This window comes from Pinus tabuliformis, chromosome 4_2 (assembly GCF_031772625.1).
Source record: "Pinus tabuliformis cultivar Carrire ecotype Pingquan chromosome 4_2, CPIR1, whole genome shotgun sequence".
NCBI lineage: Eukaryota > Viridiplantae > Streptophyta > Pinopsida > Pinales > Pinaceae > Pinus > Pinus tabuliformis.
In genome coordinates, this window is record NC_142304.1 from 941,019,271 (window position 1) to 941,033,380 (window position 14,110).

Here is a 14,110-nt window from a genome sequence, read left to right on the forward strand (position 1 = left end):
ATTTAAATTGTAGGAATTAGATTTTAAATGGTAAATTATCATCGTTTAAATGCCTTGTCAGAAATAAATTATTGCCCTTTTATTTCATGTAAAATTAGAGAATATAGATCTGGTAGAGGACCCTAGGAGGGGACCTTACATGTGGTATCAGAACTTAGGTTCAAAATCTGGACCTTGAGGCTGGTTACTTTATCGAAGGTCATAGACAAAACCAAAGCAAGTAGTACCCTCTTGATATCCCCATCCTAGCATCTTTCCTATCATGTCATCGAAGTAGTAAACAATATTCATCCGAATAATCAGATCATGAACTCAGAAATCTTGTATTTCAAGTTCCCTATTTAAATGTGATGCATGTGTGCATCAACATCTTTCACTTCAGTGTCTTCTTGCATTTTGTCTTGAGAATCTATCCATCTATTTAAACTGCATATATGCTTCACCCCTTCCATGATTTTCTCCAACCATCTATAACGTGACTTCACTCCAGTTAGTACATTTTGATTCAACATAATGGTATAAGTCTCAGAAGCATTTCCCTGCTGTCCATCATTCATAGAGCTTCCTGGTGTTTCTGCTTTTCCAAACAGTTTTGATCTCCCTGTTGCATATTCATCTCTAAGTGTGTTTATAGGTGTCACAGTCTTCCTTTGAACCTGTCTTTTGTTCATTTCAAACTCCTCTAGATCAGGGGAAAATTCATCTGACTCAACATCAGGGAGTTCTCCCAAAGCCTTGCGAGTTTTTTTTTCATTAGCAAATCAATTTCTTTTTGCTTCGAGTCTTCATAATATTTGTTAGTTAATTTCCAAAGTTTTCTTACAACTGTGTCATAAACCAGTTGCACAATAAAGCCTGGATGCTTTGTGTGGGGAGGAAGTTGCTTGTTTAGTGGAATAAAGTGCACAACACATTTGTGCATAACAGATTCTGTAGGCACTTCATCATGATGGAAACTATAAAATAGTTCACGTGCATCACGTGCTTGCCAGCTTCCTCCCCTTTCCCTTTTAGCTTCCTCGGGTTGGTAAGACCATTGGCCTACAACAGCAAGAAAGCCATCTTTTGCTTGCTTTATATCCTTTATTATAGCAACATATGGCTTCTCAATTCTTTTCTCTTCTGGGGTTACCAACACAGGGTCCTCCAATTCATATCGACTTCCATCGAGCTCAAATGCAGAAAAATGCACTGTGATGCCTCGTCCCCTACTGGATTTTCTAATGGGTTCTCCAAAGGGTCTCAGGTCCAGACCTTGGTCTTCGCCGCTACCCTTTGATCTCTCCTCTTCTTTGTATTTCTCCTTTTCTTTTTCTGAAGTGGGTTTTGCAGTGGGATCAGAAGCAGGAATGTTGTTATCATCTTCTTCGTCACTGCTATGGGAGACATGAGCCAACCGCCTCTTTCCCATTGTGTATTCTCATGCGGTTGCTTCTCCTTGTATTCTGCATTCTGTGATGGTAACAATGGGCTGCATGTGTGCCTCAACTGCGAGTCACTTTCAAAGTTATCAATAGCATAAGTATATTTATTAGGAGAATAATATTTTTCTAAGGACTCTCCTAGAGTAGACATAAGAGGACCTTCATCATGAAGAAATATCTTTCTTTTGTCTGGAGTTACAATCACATCATATGTTGTAGTGAGAAGGATGAAATTTAAGACGACCATAGGGTATTGCTGAGAGTTATAAGATTTGTATAGATCATTCAAAAGTTTCGTCACTTTTGGCATGTCCATAGGGCGGCCATTCACATGGACAAACTATTTATCTCCTAAAGCCCTTCCACTTCTAGATTCGGGCTTAGACAGAAATCCTTCAAGACGACATCCATCTGAGACACATATATCTGAAGGGTCTAAACATGCAAGTGTCTTGGTACCAAAAACTGTTACTATATTATCCTTGATGGAACCACTTCCTTGTTTTCCTAAAACCACATTCTTGGCATTTTTTCCTGTCACGTTAGTGCAGACAAATCGGACACCTGTGGAAATAAGAGCATAAGCATGTAATAGGGACAGAAGTCGGCCATATTCTCAACGAATATTTCGAATGAAATCCTTATACCTTACAGGTAAAGATGAAAACAATTTTGTCACTGTAACAATAGTACCAATCTGATGTGCCATACTTTTTTGGGAAGAAATCAAACCTGAATGGTCAATTGTCAATTGTGTACCAACATTTTCATGCCTTATTCTAGTTACAATGGTCACATCTCCCAAAGCTCAAATTAAACTTAGTGCCTCTCCACAGAATCCAAAGGAAGTCAATGATTGCAGGTCAGAAAAAGCTGAAATCTTGGAAGTATGATACTTGAGAGTCACACTCTGATAATTGTCAGGTGAAATACCACAACCATTATCTCCAACCTCAAAGGATTCTCCTGCATACTCTTTTAGTTTAACCTCAATTCTGCTTGCTCCTGCGTCCAAGATACTTTCTACAAGTTCCTTAACAGTGCTTGAAAGGTCTAGAATAACTTGTCCCGAACATATTCTGTGCACATCTGCTTTATTGATAGGTTTGATGATTATTGAATCTTCCCTTCCATCCATCCTCAAACATAAAATGATCCAATTATTTTTTCACATAACATTAACCTGCATGAGTATCAAGACTTGTAATCAATGCATCTTATAAAGTAAAAATCCGCACGTTAAAGTCTAATGCAGAACAACACTTTAGTTTTATACTTTACCTTGTCAGAAAAGTCTATTGAAAATGCAGATATAATGGACAATTCTGATCAGTGAGAACTTCATATAAACAATCCAATAGTTATAACAGCAACAACTTGGCTAGATTTGAAGTTTCTTGTGACTTCAAAGAATTAATATTTACATCAATTGCAAAGATTGTTGACTGGCTTCTCTAGTCTACAAGATTGTTTTTAAATAAGGGTGAAAACTGGCCAAACAATAGTGTACAACATCCAACATCTATGAGAATTCCTGAAAAAGATGGGAGTAAAAAAAAAATAAAAAAATCCACATGATACATATCTCCATACACATGCACCCCAACTAGAGTTTGAAATGCTGACCAAAGACATAGAGACATACTTGCACCATGGATTAAAAGAATGTGTAGAATTTGGCAATAAATTATAGTAGACAAATGTACAATTGATTGTTAAATTGTTACAAGTATCTAGATTAATTTTTAGGCATCACGCAGCAGCTCAACAAGTCATTCCAGTTCTATTTTCACTTGGAATGATACAAAAGGTAGCCAAATCATTCTTCCTTGCCAATGTCCTCAAAATAATTTCACTATGTAGACTGAATTTATGTAGCATAGTCACTTATTTGTCCTTTTCAAAGCTTATGCTAATCTTCCAATACCAAGTTAGCTGGTCTTAAGGCACATTTATGTATCAATCTATGAACCTTTCAAAACATGTTGTAGTTCCACCTCTGCAAGGATCAAGTACAAATTAAAATAAATAAATAAAATAATAATAATAATAATAATAATAATAATAATAGTAATAATCATAATCATAATAATAATAATAATGTTCGCATGGGGTAACTCAAGTGGCAATGGCCGTGGAAATGAAGTCTCACCGAACCGGAGATCTTGGGTTCGATTCTTGTGCTACCCTCCCCGGAAATGGGGTGAATAACGGACATGTAAAAACTCGAAAATGAGAAGGTACTACCAATCTTACAAAATAATAATAATATTAATAGCCAAGGAAGGAACTAGATGACGTTCTGAAAAATGACCTTCTCAACCAAACTAAACTATAATGTTAGTTAAGGTTGTATATATCTGTCACATTTTGGTATCTTGTACATCAACCAATCTTTAAACGAATATTTCCATTAGTGCATTAGAATAAGAGATTCACTTGAGTTGTATTTTTTTTTTTGAATGAAAATTGCATGAGTAAACCAAGGCATGTGGAAATCATCTGCTGTTAAAATAACATCAGAAATAAATGCCCATCTACACCATACTAATCAAACATATGACCATTCAGGCGAGAAAACAAATGTGAAAAAAAAGGACCTGAAGAAACTATGAATCATGGCTCAAATGACCAATGTATTTTGGATGTTGAATCCATTGTATTACTTGAGAACAAAGCTGCCAACATAGTTACCATGGAAACTCCTGAGCTTTGAAACTTGATAAAATAACTTCAAGTGATTGTAAGCAATGGATTCGTTGGTCTAATGTATGTTGAATGTTGGATCCATTTTATCCCTCCAAAGCTAATTTGCCAACTTAGCTACACTGTGCCGCAAATGCCTATGATTTGATATTTTGAAATAAAAGACTTGAAGCAACTATAGGCCATTGCTCAGCTGGCCATTCTATGTTGTTTGTTGAATCCATAAATCACCAACTTAGTTACCCTGTTGCAAACGTCCTTGATTTAGTGTTTTGAAGAAGACTACTCTTACACTGCTGGGGAGTTTCTAATGAATAAACGAGGAGGCCAAAATAACTTTTCACATTGCATCATATCGGCTTACAATTTCAAGTGAATGCATGGATCGTAATATTATCTGTCCTTTATCCCCTGAACAAACTAAGAATTCACCACAACTGCTGAGCTCCATGCAATTAATACGACCATTTGTTTCAGAAGTTACAAGAAGTTTCTCATTGATTGAGTAAAGAAGTAGATTCAGATCATCATTATAATATAATACAATTTGACCATGTCGTGATACTACCATCCTGGATAGTGCACTTCCATTTGGATGATAAATAGACCTTACATACCTACAAGGCCATAAAGTATACAACTGGAATCTTTAGATCCACTGACAACAAGGTCAAGCTCCACGCAGGCAGCTACACAAGTGACAACATCATCATGTCCACAAGGAATGTGGCAAGGGTTGTCTGATAACATATGATCTTCCGAATCTGATCTGGGATATTTTGTGCATCTCATACTTTCTTATTAACAGCTCTAGTAGGCGAAGTAACTTCCCATACCATAACTATTGTATCATGGCTGCCAGTAACTATAATACTCCCATCCATTGCCACTGAAATTAAGAAAGAAAATTTTAATATGCTAGTGGATATTCTGGGAGATCACTCTCTTGAGCTGAAACTACAAAATCAGGAAAATATACTGTAGGAAGCAAACATTTGGACTCAGATAAACTAGCAGAAGAAAATGTAGGTTGATGGACAACATAACTAGGTATGTAGAATAATCAAGTCAAACCAACACCCACTTAAGAATAGATACCAAGGCAAAGAAGTACAAAATATCCATCTTCCTAGAGAATAAAAAGCCTAGGCTTTGCCCATTTTAGCTAATGGCTGTTGTCGATATTGCATTGTGGACTCCAAAAAAAAAAAAAAAGATGTTAGAAATTAATAGTTGAAGAAGACATGAGAACCACATAGCTAAATCACTAGGTTAACAAACACGATCAGGTCCCAGACATAGAATAATGGCAAAGAAAAAGCAGTGTTGTACTCTGGACTCTAAAAATATAAAGTAGGTGAAAATGTCCAGAAGAATTGCTAGAAAATATAGTTGTCAAAAACCTGAAACACAGTTGACCAGGTCTTTGTGTTGCCTTATGCTTTGAACCATGCATCCATAATTCAAAGATATAACTCTGAATTTGTTATCCCAATTTCCAAAACTCAGCAGAAAGCGATGACCAAACTTTTAGGGTAGAAAAACATTGTGTCCCAAGCTCAAGGTTCTCAACCAAGGGACCACCAATTTTATGAGGAATACTAAGATCTGAACCAATACCAAAAAAAAATGGTTCCTGTCAAGAGTAATGTGTACTGATAAGATCAGATTTGATAAGATATTTGACTTTCATCACAACTATTCAGTATAGTAAATATAAAATAGGACGTCAAACAAATTGTCTAGCAATGCTATTTGGCCAATCCACATTTACCTCATATTAGGTACCAGGGAAATGAATAACTCATATTATTTTGGCGAAACATGCTCTGAAATAAGATCCAATTGGGAAACCAAAATTAAGTTTTGTAAGCATTGATTTTCTATAAAACCTATGATGATGAAGAGGTGAAGTTGCCTCCAGTCTGTAATTGTGAGGTTAGCCACATTTTTACTGGCATGATAAGCCCTAGTCTACACGTGCAGCAGTTGACTCCATCACACGAACAAACAATATTATTGCCGGTTCTTGAAAGCTTGCAGAAACTAGTGAAGTCAGTGTAATTGAGCCTAGTGCATAGTATAATGGATGGGCAATGGGCATGGGTAGCCCTCGATTAGGATGTTTTTTCCGAAAAAGCTGGATAGGTGTCTACCCAAAATTTGCAATTTTACCTTCAACAACATCCCATTGTAATGGATCTTCTATTGCTTCTATATCAATTGCACCTTCATAAGTTAAATGGTAGAAAACATTGGCAGCCTACTATCCAAGAAACAATTCAGAGCTTGAGAATCAAATGTGGAAAAACAATAATGTTGTTTTAAATTTCAATGAAAAATTCGCATGAATAGATCATACAAAAGAACGATACCTCTACAACTGGCTTGCCATATTGCTTGCATCCAAATATTAAATCGATCCAATGATGAAGATTGGAACTAACATACTCACTCTCAATTGCTTCCTTGTCTCTGAATATGAATTCCTCAGGTGAGTCCTACAGTTGATTAACTCGACTTTCAGTGCATTGTAAATACCATTGTTTTCCATTCAATAGTAAAATGCATCCATCTGCAGAGATACTCAAATCTACATAACATGAATGACAAATAATATTACATTCTAGAATAATCAAAGGACAAAAGCCCGGTTTGTCAACACTAAAATAAAGGACAATTTAACTCATGCACTTGAGTCATTTCAGTAATATGGTTCCAGTAAAAAAAAATTGAAGCCTTTAAAACAACGAATAGGATAAAGTAACTACACTTCATCAGTTTGTGCAAATAGTACCTGCCCATTTGTAACATTAATGGAAGGAAAAACTATTAATTGATTTAGGATTACAAGCTAAGTAACAGGACACAGCCCTCCAGGGGGCTTGTCCATATCCCACATGTCAGGCAAGTGACATGTTGGGACACATGTCCTACAACAGAACAAGTGCCAAACATGTGTTAGACATGTGCCCTAGATGAGTTGCTCTCTTCCTGGAGAAACAACCTTAACATATTCTATTTTGGCCATGTATTTGGTATCTCTAGGTGGCTAACTACATCGTCTAAGAGACTGCCAAGGAAAATTTTAAGAACCACCCTAAATTTATATGTATAATAAAGGGGTGAATCCCTATGATACATAGGAAAAATGGGAGGCGATTTTATCAATAATATAATATGTATATATAATTTTTTTGGCAAATCTCTCACCAGATTATATTATCTTGTAAAGTCATGGTGAATCTATCACTGAGTTATAAAATCTTGTAAGATGTTGGAAAATCTTTCATTGAATAATAAAAAGTGAAGTCTTGGCGAATGTTTTGTTAAAATATGAAACCATATATGATAATAGGAAAAAATATTCATTAAATTGTAATATACTAACATACATGTTTGGAAAAAAGAAACATAATTTTCTCTTCCTACAAACAATGTTGCAGGTTTTAGTGGCCATGTTTGTCAAGGTTCTCACTATACACTCTTTCATATCCTTTTATTAGTTTTGATAATATTCCACAACAAAGTTCTTGTAGGTGTTGACCACAAACCGTTGCAAGAATGACCACGACATTTTTCCGTGCTATGCTAGGACTAGGGAAATAATTGGAAGCCCAAAAGGATTGACAATAATGAAGGGTATACTTTATTACGTCAACGTCCACTCGTTTGTTTAGAAATAATTGATTGGCAGCCCAAAAGGATTGACAATAATGAAGGGTATACTTTATTACGTCAACGTCCACTCATTTGTTTAGAAAGAATTTGATTTGGACATTTGGAATAGAATTTTGCTTTGTGATCATTTTTAGTCCATTACATAATTTCTTGGGCCGTGAAGTTTCCAACGGCTACATAATCTCTTGCGCCATGAAGTTTCCAACGGTTAGTTCAGTTTTCTAACTTTGCTAGTTTGATTGAGTAGTTTTAATATTATATTTTATAGATTTCTGCCCTAATGGCTTATACGTGGTCCCTTTTCTTTAGTTTGGGTCTCTTTGGTCTTTTTATTTTAATTTAATTCTGTTTTTATTTTATTAAATTTTACTTTAATATAATATAATATAATATAATATATATAAATAAATAAATAAATATATATATATATATATATATATATATATATATATATATATATATATATATATATATAGTTTCATATTTGTCTTGATTAAATTATTTAAATCTTTTAGTTTTAGTTTCTATTTTTTATATTTTACCATTTTTAGTCTTACCTTATTTTGAGGTTTGGAGAGAATCCCTTTCTTTTGTCCTTAAACCCTTTATATTTTTTTTATTTGGTTATTAGTTTTTAATGGAGTTGTCTATAACGCGACTTTTTGAAAGTCTTTCCGGCAGATTTTTCCGGTCGAAATCCGGCAAGAATTATTGGAATCGCAAGTTTGATAGCTAGTTTCTGCACAATGAAAGCGTCCCAGGGGTTTTTCAGAGTGCTGAATCCAAATATGCAGTTAAAAAACCATTTTAACTGCAAGAAATCAAGATTTGACCTCAATTTCTTCGCCGGATTCCGTCACCGGAATCTTCAAAAAGTCGCATTATAGACAACTCCGTTTTTAATCTTCTTTTAATCCTAGTTTATTTTAATTTGTATAGAAAAATATTAACTTCAATATATTTCTTTTTATTTTATCTAATCATTATTTCTTTATATTATTTTATTTATTTAGTTAATAGTTTTTTCTATTTTTTAGTCTAAGTCAAACATATTATATATATTAAAATAATATCTTAAATATATTTTACTTTACTAATGGCATTATTATATAAATAATCTTTTACTCAATTTCTGATCTAATCAAATATAATTGTTTACATTTAACAATTGAAATGATTTGAATCTCTATTTAACTAGTTAATCTAATTTTTCATCTTGATAGATAAATGATTTTTTACGAGAGCACAAACGTTGTTGCAAGCATTAAGGAATTATAGGTTGGTTTTCTTGGTGGCATACCATTAAGGAATGATAGGTTGGTTTTCTTGGTGGATGGTGCGCGTTATGCCTTCTGAAAGGTTAAGAATGAAGTTTTTCCGTGTAAAGACAGCAACGATCTCTTAATATTAGTTTGGTGGGTCAAAGTCAAGACACCGCGTAAGCAAAAGACACTTGTAGGGCCACAAAAGGGAAGGTTTTTCACGTTGGAAGGAAGTCATAGCTGTCCGAAGAAGAGGACCCGTTATATATGCACATTTGAAAATCAGAGATAGACAGCCTGGAGATAGACGTTGGAAGCGTGGGCAACGATAGACAGCCTGGAGATGTCACCGTGAAGAATCTCTATTTACAAAATTCTGATTTGAATCACATGATCGAAATTGGTGTTGGAAGGAGCTAATTCCAACTACTCACATTCAGAATTCAACAGAGCTTTAAATACAGGTTCTAGAGATCTTTGACAAATGAACAAGCTTCTTGAAGAAGCCACCGCCCCAATTAATCTCCAGAACCTTCTCTATGTTGTATAAATATCTGATCAATCAGCAAATGAAGGCAAGTTTTCTGTGTTCAGTGTTTAAGTGTTTGATTCTCTGCTTTGCTCTCTGATATGGTATCAGAGCCGCGCAGCGGAAGCGTGGTGAGAGCCATGCAAAGGAGGGCTCGGTGGTGCAAGTTAGGTGAGCTGTGTTGAGTGTTGAGTTTGTTTGTTGCAGTCCGCCTGGTGAGGTTTGCTTGTGTAAGAGTAGTTTTGTGTGAACAACGTGAGGAGAACGCTAGTGTGGGGACCGTGAGCTATTGTTGTTCCTGTGAGCTGAGTTTATCTGTAAGTCGAGTTGTGTAGTGTAAGCCCTGTGTAATTGGTCTATGCCTTGTTGGAGACACTGTTGTGCTTTGTAAACAGTGAGGAGGAAGGCGCGCCCCTGTCCAGAGCCCTGTGGAGCTGTTGCTCGCTTGGAGGGCTGCGCGAGGAAAATCTAACTCTGCGTGCCAGAGCATGGTTGACCTGCGTGCTGGTCATGCGTGGATTGGCGAGGAACCTGCCTCTGTCGTTGCTGGAAACCCTGTGTTGTTTTTATCTGAGAAAAAAGGAAGAGCCCTGAATCCGCTGCCACCGCTTATCAGAGAAAGAAGCTGCCGAGTGAAAAGCTGAATGAAGTATGGAGCGTCCGACTAGTGGTTGAAAGAATCACGATGCCACTGTTGAAAGAGCGTTGTTGTATTCGATGAAGCGGATGAGTATTTTTTCTGCCATTGCCATGGTCTGAATTGTGTAAAGGTATAATGCAAGGTTTGAGGTTTGAGAATTTTCATAGGTGATGCAGAGGCCAACACTCTACTTGCAATGTGTGATATTGAAGTGCTTGTCTGCTATTTGAAAAAAAAAGTGAAAGTGATTTGAGTTAAAAGATGTTGTTAGAGAAGTTTTAAAAGATTTGCTTTATTTCAAGTGTTGAGACTAAATTTAAAAAGGGGGTGTTTATTTTTAATGAGAAGATTATAATAAAGTGATAAGGTATTTAATGTGTGGTGAAAGTTTTCTGAGATTTACTGAAATTTGGTGCATTTGGATTTAGATTTGGTGGCATTTTGGTGATTGGAGAAAGTTTTTTTCATCATGGCAAATTTGTTGCCTGATGCTTATTTGAATGAATCCACCAAACTTGATGGAGAAAATTATGTGAATTGGAAATTCAAGTTAATGACTATTTTAGAAGGTAATAATTTGTAGTCCATTGTGAGTGGGGATGAGCCCAAACCCACTGTTGCAGGTTCTATTCTAGATTGGGTGAGAAGGGATACAAATGCAAAGGTGTTGTTGCATATGTCCGTAAAGGACAACATTATTCCTCACATCAGAGATTGCAAGACATCAAAAGAAACATGGGAACGTTGAAGGGTTTGTATGAAACAACAAATACAAACCGGATCTTGTTTTTGAGGACTAAGCTTTTATCTCTAAAAATGGAAGCAAATGAAAATATAAGCAATTTCATATCTCGTGTCAAATATTTAAGTGATAAGTTAGGAGATATTGTTGAAAAGGTGTCTACTACTAATTTAGTCACCATCACATTAAATGGCTTAGTGCAAGATTATCAAATTTTTGTTTCAAGTCTTGCAGCTAGAGAGAAACCCCCTACATTTGATGAATTGACAGGAATTCTTCTACAAGAGGAGGAGAGGATGAAGAGCTTTAATTTGGGCTCTAGCAGTTCAGATTTGGCATTGGTGGCTAAGGGCAAATATCCATACAGAGGCAAGCCATGGGACAAGAACAAAGGAGGCAAGTTTCAAGCAAAACAAAAAGGTATGACACAGTCTAAATTTCCAATCCATAAGAGAAATGATGAGTGTTATTATTGTGGCAAACCTGGGCATCATTCTAAAGATTGTTATAAAAGGAAATATAATGAGTCTAGGCAAAGAAACAGAAGGCATAATGGAAATTTTGTGGACAAGGATACCTCAATCAATGATGGATTTAAAAATCTTAAATTGTTTGTTTCTAATGCTGCATTGTCTATGGAAAATGATGATAAGAATGCTTGGTTCATTGATTCTGGTGCATCACTCCATATGTCTTGTAATAAGGAGTGGTTTGATGAATATTATGAAAACATTGATGGAACATATGTTTGTCTAGGAGATAACAGATCACTTAAAGTTCAAGGTTATGGAGTAATAGGTGTGAATTTGCCTAATGGACAAGAGAAACAGATCCATAATGTGATGTATGTTCCTGATATAAAAAAGAATTTAATTTTTGTTTCTACTATTACTGACCAAGATTTGAAGGTGGAATTTGTTAAATCACAGTGTGTAGTAAAAGACATTCAAGATCAGTACAAGGTTATTGCCACATGAACCAGAGTTGGAGGCTTGTATAAGTTGGATGCGACTAGGAAAAGTCATCAAGCGTTGGCATCTACAACAATATCAACAATAGAATTATGGCATCAAAAGTATGGACATCTAAATCGCAAAGATTTAATGCTATTTCAAAAGAACACAATGGTTGAAGGTCTTCCTGTCTTGAAGAATGATCATGTTGAATGTGAAGCATTTGTACTTGGCAAGCAACATAGGGAGGAATTTCCTATACATAAAGAAAAAAGGCAAAGGGAAATACTTGAATTAATTCATATTGATGTATGTGGACCTATGCAAACTAGATCTGTTGGTGGAGCATGGTATTTTCTTATTTTTGTGGATGATAGATCTAGGTATACATGGGTTTATTTCATAAGAAAGAAGAGTGATGTTTTTGAGTACTTTAAATAATTTAAGAGTATGGTGGAAAAAAAACTGGTAATTACATCAAAATTTTGAGATCTAATCAGGGGGGAGAATTCAAATCAAGAGAATTTAACCAATATTGTAAAAGCAATGGGATTCTGCAACAATTTATAGTGCCACATACACCTCAGCAAAATGGAGTTGCTGAGAGGAAAATCAGAACACTAGTTGAATGTGCACGTAATATGCTTCAAGGTAAAAATATCTCTAATGATTTTTGGGTTGAAGCCATTAATACTAGTGTTTATTTGAAAAATAGGAGTCCAACCAAAAGTTTAGAGCTTAAAACACCTTTTGAAGCATTTTATGGGTACAAACCAAAAGTGAGTCATTTAAGAGTTTTTGGTTGCAAGGCATTTGCTCATATTCCAAAAGATGAAAGAAGAAAACTTGATGCAAAGTCAATTAAGTGCATATTTATTGGTTATTGTGATAATCAGAAAGCATACAAGTTGTTTGATCCTAGTACTCATAGATTGCTTGCAAGTAGGGATGTGGTGTTTCATGAGAATGCAAATAAAGATGATAAAATAAATAATACTAGTGTATGGCATGATATTGATGTTTATGTCAAATTAAGTGAAAAAGAACAAAAACAAGCACAGGAATAGGTACAAGTTCAAGAGCAAGTAGCATCAAGCAGTCATGACACTCCAAAGAGAGGAGAGGAGACTCTGCAAAGCCGAAAGAAAGATGAAAGCAGTAAAACTCCAAGAAGGTCATCACGTCAAAGTCAGGTACCTGTAAGGTATAAAGATTATGCATTAATGTCTCTTGTTATGAATGTTGTAGCACCTTCAAGCTATGAAGAAGCTAAAGAATATGAAGAATGGAGAGATGCAATGAATGAAGAATATAACTCTCTAATGAAGAATGACACATGGGAATTAACAGAACTGCCTAAAAACAAAGTTCCCATAGGATGCAAATGACTTTATAAATCTAAATTTAATGTTGATGGAAGTATTGATAAACGTAAATCTAGATTGGTTGCAAAAGGATATTCACAAAATGAGGGAATTGATTATGAAGATACTTTTGCACCTATAGCTGAGTTGAACACAACTAGAATCATGATTGCATTAGCTACAAAATATAATTGGAAAATGCATCAGTTAGATGTCAAATCTGCATTTTTGAATGGTGAGTTAAAAGAAGAAGTTTATTTAGTTCAGCCTGAAGGGTTTGTAAAACAGGGATAGGAGCATCTGGTTTGCAGGTTAAATAAAGCTTTATATGGCTTGAAACAAGCACCAAGATCATGGTATGTGAAAATTGATTCTTTCTTTTATGAGAAAGGTTTTATGAGAAGCAAAAATGATCCTAACTTGTACATCAAGGAAGATGAAGGCAAGAATGTTGCTTTAATATCTGTATATGTTGATGATCTTATCATAACAGGAAATGCATGCAAGTTGATTGAAGAAATTAAAAATCAGTTGTCACATGTATTTGAGATGAAGGATATTGGTGAATTGCATTATTGTATAGGTCTTGAAGTTTGGAGGGAACCTGGTAAGACACTAATCACACAAAGCAAATATACAAGGGAAATCCTTAAAAGATTCAATATGATTGAATGCAAGGCAACATTTATTCCTTTAGAACAGAATGTCAAATTGTGCAGTGATGATGGAACCAAAGAGGTGAATGGAACTATGTACCGTCAACTAGTGGGAAGTCTGAACTATCTCACCACTACCAGGCCAGATATAGC

General features: G+C 35.3%; 1 pseudogene; it reads right to left on the reverse strand.

The window, feature by feature from the left end:
• Positions 1-341: 341 nt before the first annotated feature.
• On the reverse strand, positions 342-4,581 carry LOC149172783 (DNA mismatch repair protein PMS1-like; annotated as a pseudogene).
• Positions 4,582-14,110: the final 9,529 nt, after the last annotated feature.